The following is an 8406-nucleotide window of genomic DNA, read 5'->3' as shown; positions in this document are numbered from 1 at the left end:
AACGTTGTGCATGACTGCACAAAGGTGAGTTTTGTTGATGTTATTGACTTGTGTGGAGTGCTAATCAGACATATTTGGCCACTGCATGACTGCAAGCTAATCGATGCTAACATGCTATTTAGGCTAGCTATATGTACATATTGCATCATTATGCCTCATCTGTAGGTATATTTGAGGTCATTTAGTTTCCTTTAAGTCATTCAATGTATATCTCATGACACACTATCTGTATGTAATATGGCTTTTAATTTGTTGCGGCTCCAGACAGATTTGTTTTTGTATTTTTGGTCCAATATGGCTCTTTCAACATTTTGGGTTGCCGACCCCTGGTCTAACCCATTTTCAAACTGTGGTACCAGGCTGTACCTCTAGTAATAGGCGGGCTGCATCTAGTGGTATGCCGAATAATCACTTGATTAAAGTACAGTATTTTTTTTCCTCCTCTATTCAAACACAGTGTTACTGTTCAAACTGTGTGTAGTGTTAAGGTGGCCACAATTATTAAATATACTTGTTAAATAAAACCCCCTGGCTTGTTTTTGATGTATACTTAGGCCTACTATGCTACTGTGCTTTAATGTTGGTCATTATGGTGGTACTTGGGGAGTCAAGTGTTTTCTGAGGCGGTAGTTGGTGGAAAAAAAGTTGAGAACCACTGGTTTAGCTTATAGTCACCACCTTTGAAGTAAATACAAAAACCAATAAAGACGTTTTGTTCCAACCCCTTTTTTTTGCAAGGATTATTAGTTATTTTTCATTTAAAATGGGAATATGACAAGATTCTACCAGTCGTCATCCTAATGACAGCAGACATTGTACAGTAAGTGATGTTTTATTATCAATCAATCAATAAATAAATAAAGTAAATACAAATAAGTGGAAGTTGGAATATGTTATTTATAAAAAAAAGGACAATGTTATAAATGTTAATACAAAAGAAATGTAGCTGGGAAAGTTCATAATAAGGTTGTTTGAATCAAATTAAGAATGTCTCAGACTATCTCCTGTACACCCTCTATCAAAAATGTGAAATGGTTCGTAATCTTTGGATAGCGGCAAACCAGCTACCTAAATCGATGATTAACGAAAATATAATATAATAAATCCTTCTGTGTAGGAGAAAGTTATCTACAAGTTTCACTTTTGCATGTCATTGCCCTTAACTGTGGTGTATTCAAGAACCCTCGATTAAAGTTAGTAACAGATGCATCACTACGATTTAAAGGGGAACTGCACTTCTTTTGGAATTTTGCCTATCATTCATTTTTTTTGCATTATAAATTGTAAATATATGCAAATAAGAAACAGGTTTTCCTTCCCGTGCAGCCATGAATACCTTCAAAAAAAACAGGAAATGTGCATGCAGAAAATTTTGGACCTGTTTCATGTTTTTGGGGAATTGATGGCTGTAGGGACTTGTTGTGTAAGGACTCTAAGTAGGTTAAGACGCGAGTGGCTGGAACAGGAAGCACAACATGTAAACATCATTGGTGGTACACACTAGAATAGTTCATGCTGATTTTATTTTGAAAAACGACATTCATGTGTTTAATCATGCTTTCATCAAGGTGAAAAATATGACATTTGCAAGACAGATGACCTCCAATTTTTGGAATCATTAGACCATGGGTCCCCAAACCTTTTGACTCCGGGCCACATTGGGTCAAAGGTAAAGGTTTTATATACATGATGTAAGTATATATGTAATGTAGTAACAGGCACATTTATAATAACATTTAATAGTTACATATTTTAATCATTTTAAGCATATGCGTCACATTAATTTAAAAAAGGCATCACATTTGCTTTTTTTTCCCTCAACATCATCAATGACTAGATGAGGCAATTCCTGAAGGAATTGCGTGTGAATGCTCCAATGCTGAAGTTGAACTGAAATCCTGGAATTTTTTTAGAATTGTTGAAGTAGAGCACACAATTTCCAAAAAGGATGAATATTTTGAAGTTGGAACAGTTTGAATGGGATTTAAAAAAATGTGGGAGTTGTGGAATTTGAAGAATGTCCCATTCATTTTAATGGGAATTTCCAAACAATTTGGGAATTTAGGGGAAAACGGGTATTTTTTTTTGAAAATGGTAAAAAACTTGAATGGTCTGAATGAGTTAAAACGTTTTTTTCAAATCGGTCGAGAAATGTTGAATCAGTAACATGTTGAATTGAAAAAAGGGTATTAGGGAATTCCTGGAATTTCGGGAAAACCGGGAAATTTTCCAGTTAAAAAAACAACTTTGTTTTTTTTCCTAATTAAGAGGAATGATTTGACGGTGGAACGGTTGAAGTGGGTTGAAAAATATGGGAGGAGTAGTCGCCAGAAATTTGGAAAACTCCTGGAATTTTTTTGAACTTGGAAAAATGATAGTTTCAATTATCAGAATGGTGGACTGTGTTGAAGGTGGAATGGTTTGAATCGGTTGAAAAATGTGGAAGTTTTAAAAATGGCCAATTGATTTTAAATTGGAAGAATGTCTCGGAAAACCTGGAATTCTGGGAAATCTGGGAGTTTGTCGAGGGAAAGCCCGCGATTCCAATTAGACTGAACAGTTTGAAGTTGAAATGGTTTGAATTGGATGAAAAATGTGGAAGGTAGAGAGCGCCAAAATCTGGAGGAGGAGGATGAGGAGGAGGAGAAAGAGGAGGAGGAGGAGGACGAGTAGGAGGAGGAGGAGGAGGAGGAGGAGGAGGAGGAGGAGGAGAAGAAGAAGAAGAAGAAGTTGTTGAAGTTTATTAAATAGATTCATTTTGGTGCAGAAAACCATAAAGCATTCACACAATTATTACTAACTGCAGACGTCATGAGATCCAACAAACATGATAAAACAGCACTTACTGTACAATGTCTGCTGTCATTAGGATGACGACTGGTAGAAGAATCTTGCCATATTCCCGTTTTAGATGAAAAATAAGTCATAATCCTTGCAAAGAAAAGGAGGTGGAACAAATCTTATTTTCGTGTCGTTCTCGCCATTCCTAAACGGCTATCATATTGAACCAACTTGTCGGATTACATCCTCATCCTTCTACAATCCAGGTGATGTATGATCTACAATAAACTTCTACGAGCAAGGAAGCGAGAAAGCAGGTTACCACTCGATGACGTAAACATCGGCACATGCACGTTAGCGCTAGTGTTGTCCAGATACAAATTTTTTGTTACCGGTACCAAAATGTATTTCGACACTTTTCGGTACTTTTCGATACTTTTCTTAAATAAAGGGGACCACAAAAAATTGCATTATTGGCTTTATTTTAACAAAAAATAACAATATCACTAATACTTACGAGTCACAAAATGTAAATGGAGTATTGTTGGCGCTTTTTGGATTGTTTTTTGAGGGGGTAAATGGGCGTAATTGAGGACCTCCCATTGTCTTCGCTGTAAGCTGACTTTTATTCACGTTTATTTACGCGTTACAATGCATTAAACAAAAATTACATCCGTCGTCATATCTTTCGTCATGATTGTGAACGATAGGCAAAACTCCAAGAGTGCAGTTCTCCTTTAAAGACAGTGAGAGACTTAACCCCAAGGAGATGCACTCATAATAATAATAATAATATTGATGATGTATTATTATGGTTTGTATAACCACTGATGATAATCCTATGTGTATCCGTTGATCTCTTCTTTAGATTCTAATGTAAAGGAACATTTAATACAATCATATTTTAGTTGACAAATGACAGGTTGTGTGTTTATTTACAAAACTCAAAACCAGTGAAGTTGGCACGTTGTGTAAATCGAAAATAAAAACAGTATACAATGATTTGCAAATCCTTTTCAACTTGTTCAAACAATGTTCGAACTGAGGAACACACTTTTTTTTTGTTGCAAAAAATCATTAACTTAGAATTTAACGGCAGCAACACATTGCAAAAAAATTTGGCAGAGGGGCATTTTTACCACTGTGTTACATGGCCTTTCCTTTTAACAACACTCAGTAAACGTTTGGGAACTGAGGAGACCAATTTTTGAAGATTTTCAGGTGGAATTATTTCCCATTCTTGCTTGATGTACAGCTTAAGTTGTTCAACAGTCCGGGGGTCTCCGTTGTGGTATTTTAGGCTCCATAATGCGCCACACATTTTCAATGGGAGACAGGTCTGGACTACAGGCAGGCCAGTCTAGTATCCACACTCTTTTACTATGAAGCCACGCTGTTGTAACACGTGCAGAATGTGGCTTGACATTGTCTTGCTGAAATAAGCAGGGGCGTCCATGAAAAAGACGTTTCTTGGATGGCAACATATGTTGCTCCAAAACCTGTATGTACCTTCCCAGTCACAGCCAAATACGTGTTTGATGAGCATTCCTCAACTTTCTCAGTCTTTTTTGCCACTTGTGCCAGCTTTGTTGAAACATGTTGCAGGCATCAAATTCCAAATTAGCTAATATTTGCAAAAAATAACAACGTTTACCAGTCCGAACGTTAAATATCTTGTCTTTGCAGTCTATTCAATTGAAAATAGGTTGAAAAGGATTTGCAAATCATTGTATTCTGTTTTTATTTACCATTTACACAATGTGGTTTCAACAAAATCCATGCAATAATTCGTTTTTGAATGAATATCAAGTGTGTGTATGGGGATCGACGTTAGGTTTGGAGTAGGACGTGGGGGCCTTAATTTTTTATCAAGTTTTTATTTTTATTTTTGTCCTGTCCGGCTACTCAGGCAAATCATATAGTTGATGTAGATGCCCATATCGGCTGTACAGATTTACTTGACAAAAGAGAAGTGTGGGATACTTCTCTTGTTGCCTTATTTGTATTTGACTTTATTAAATGGATTTATATTATTATTTGGTGCAGCCGGGCCGGAGCAGCAGAGGATAGGAAGAGAAAAAAAGGAAGACAGAGGGGGAAATTGCGAGTACAAGAGGGGGATAAGACAGAGAGACAACAACAACAGCAAACACAGCAATAACAACAACATCAGCAAATAGGATATGTACAACTATGATGGTAAAAGTGATAGCAAAGAAGCAGTTAGTAAAATAAATATTTATAATATGGAAATAACAATTACATTATTACGCTACAAATAATGATAATGAATAATAACAATAATGACCTCTATTATCAACAATACAATTGTTTCAAATGCAACAATACATATATGTAATGATAACTTGAAATACAAAAGAAAGCAGATAAATGGAGGGGAAGAAAGAGAAGCCAACAATATTAACCTTGTAGATTGTTATAGGAACAATAGGTTAAGCTTTGTCAGTGTGCCATGTGTTACCCAGTTTCCCCTAGGGCAACAACGTTAATATATGTTTGTGGGGGCCTTCATGAGCCTTGGGTCCAGAATTTGGTCTTTGGCCCAGTTTATAGTTATTTACCTTTAAAAGGGTTTTCCGGTGAATGCTTAAACATGCCTTCCGCATAAACAGTAAGCACATAGTTATGTTGGCTGTGTTGGGTGGTAAAGGTGTTAGTTTCCGTTTGGTTGCAGTTATTCATCCACTCTTTTTGTATCGATGGACCAATGTGGAAATATCATTGCTCACAACTGGTGCACGGATCCTTCAGGGCTGAGAAAACCTTAAAGACATCTGACCTTCAGTGCTCAACCGTTGAAATGATGCTAATTGAATCCTGTCATTCCCCACATGACGACATTCCATCTCACCCCCACCCCCCCACCCCACCCCTCCCTTTCACAACCATTAATTTTACGCACAGTATTGACTTTCCTGTCAATATTTCTTAAAAGTGAAGGGTCTGTTAAAATTTATGAAGGGTTTAAGTGTGGGTCATAGGTCAGTGACTGTATTTCTCCTTTCATATTTCTTCAAGTGTGCAGGATTTTCAGCATCTCAAGCTTTTATTTGACTTAAAAAAAAACAAAAAAACAAACAAACCAAAATATTTTAATACGTCTCAGTGGTCCCACTATAGTATGTTGGAAATGTACAGGTCAAAATCTAACTTTCATGCTGGAATTGGAATTGTATAAAAGCCCTTTTGGGAACAGATCTTTTTTGTGTGTGTCTGTAGCTTTAATGCTAATGAGCTGTGTTCTACAAAAGGTACCATTGTGCACTTTATCCACTTTTTACATGCCGTTTTTTCCGAACTATAAGGCACGATTAAAATCCTTTTTATTCCCCTCAAAACTCGACAGTGCGCCTTATAACCCGGTGCACCTAATGTAAGGAATAAGTTTGGTTGAGCTTACCCACCTCGAATCAATTTTATTTGGTACATGGTGTAATGAAGAGTGTGACCAGTAGATGGCAGTCAAACATAAGAGATAAGTGTAGACTGCACCGTTTGATGTACTTCAACATACAAGTATTATTATGGTGTGTGTATAAGGTAAGACATTATCTGGCGTTTTGTTTTGCAATATTATGCAAAAGCAACTTTTCTTACCTTCTGGTACCTGCTGATCTGTATGTGGGATCTGCATAAATCCTGAAAAATTGCGCGCGTTCGCCTTTGTAGTCTGTGCTGACACCGTAGTTGATGAGCTTCTTCTTTTTCTCATTCTTCTTGTTATGGGACAATGTTGCCATTTCCAATATAAAGTAGTGTAAAGTTCTTATTTATATCTGTCAGTAAACTCGCCATGAAAGCGCTAAAACATACCGGTGTAGTGAGTTTACATTATCCACCCAAGCAACTTTAGCTATTTAAGTTCCGGTCGGACGGTTTTTCACGTGACACATTTCCGACGTTGTTGTTTCCGGATGAGGAGAATCTGCTCCGTTATTGATTGAAGTAAAGTCTGAATGTCATTAAAACAGTTAGCGCCATCTTTTGACACGTCATCAACTCCCGTCCTTGCACGCTACACCACTACAACAAAGATGACGGGGAGAAGACGCTGCCGAAGGTGAGCCACGTAAAGAAGACCGCCCACAAAACAGCGCATCCTGTAGCGACTGTCAAAAGCGGCTTGAAAATAATCTCTCAGTACCGCCTGATGGATCGAAAGTCGCTTGTCGCTTACGTGCAGTGATTTTTGATGATATTACGGACCGTAGATGGTGAAATCCCCAAATTCCTTGCAGTAGCTCGTTGAGAAATGTTGTTCTTAATCTGTTTGACAATTTTCTCACGCATTTGTTCACAAAGTGGTGAAACCTCGCCCCATCCTTGTTTGTGAATGACTGAATATTTCATGGAAGCTGATTTTATAGCCAATCATGGCACCCACCTGTTCCCAATTAGCCTGTTCACCTGTGGGATGTTCCAAATAAGTGTTTGACGAGCATTCCTCAACTTTCTCAGTCTTTTTTGCCACTTGTGCCAGCTTTTTTGAAACATGTTGCAGGCATCAAATTCCAAATGACCTAATATTTGCTAAAAATAACATCATTGTATTCCGTTTTTATTGACGATTTACACAACGTGCCAACTTCACGGGTTTTGGTTTTGTACTTGTTGGTGAACAATGCTTTTATTGCATTGTTTTGCAAGGAGAGTGAACATTATTTAAGTCTTAGAATGTTTGGAAGTCGTTCTACCTAGAGCAGTGGTTCTTAACCTGGGTTCGATCAAACCCTAGGGGTTCGGTGAGTCGGGCTCAGGGGTTCGGCGGCGGTCAAAACACACCCGACTCATCGTGTAAATACAAACTTCTCCCTTTGGGCGTATTACGGATACGGCAACAGCTGACTGGTTTGCAGGTGTGTAATTTGTTGTGAGTTTATGCACTGTGTTGGTTTTGTTCTTTGAACAAGGTGATGTTCATGCACGGTTCATTTTATGCACCAGTAAAAAAACATGGTAACACTTTAGTATGGGGAACATATTCACCATTAGTTAGTTGCTTATTAACATGCAAATTAGTAACATATTGGCATTAATGCCTTATTCGGCCTTATTATAACCCTAACCCTCTAACCCTGACCCTAACCCTAACCAAATAACTCTAAATTAAGTCTTTATTACTTAGAATATGTTCCCCTAGTGTCCAAATAACTCTAAATTAAGTCTTTGTTACTTAGAATATGTTCCCCATACTAAAGTCTTACCAAAAACATATAACTTTGTCTTGAATTTGAAAAAAAACAACTTTTTTTTTTTCACTAAAGAAGGGTTCGGGGAATGCACATATGAAACTGGTGGGGTTCGGTACCTCCAACAAGGTTAAGAACCACTGACTTAGAGGGAGGTCCCAAAATGAAGAGCTATTAGCGGCTAACTAAGCTCCATCTTCAGATTAGCAGCGATCAGTCGCAGAGGAAGACTACTTTCTTCCTTCTTCTCGTTTCACTTCTCCTTTGAATCCTTGTTGGTATTATCATATCATTATTATCCTCCCCTGAGCGCCATTTGTTTTTGATTTCCATTTCTATATCTTCCTTCCCATAAATCTGTTTATGGGAAAGCTGCGGGATGAAGCTGGCAAATATTCACGCTGGGGAAGTGAAA

The sequence above is a fragment of the Entelurus aequoreus genome, linkage group LG25 (assembly GCF_033978785.1).
Source record: "Entelurus aequoreus isolate RoL-2023_Sb linkage group LG25, RoL_Eaeq_v1.1, whole genome shotgun sequence".
Lineage (NCBI taxonomy): Eukaryota > Metazoa > Chordata > Actinopteri > Syngnathiformes > Syngnathidae > Entelurus > Entelurus aequoreus.
The sequence above is the reverse complement of the archived record's forward strand: the minus strand, read 5'-3'. Positions refer to the sequence as shown.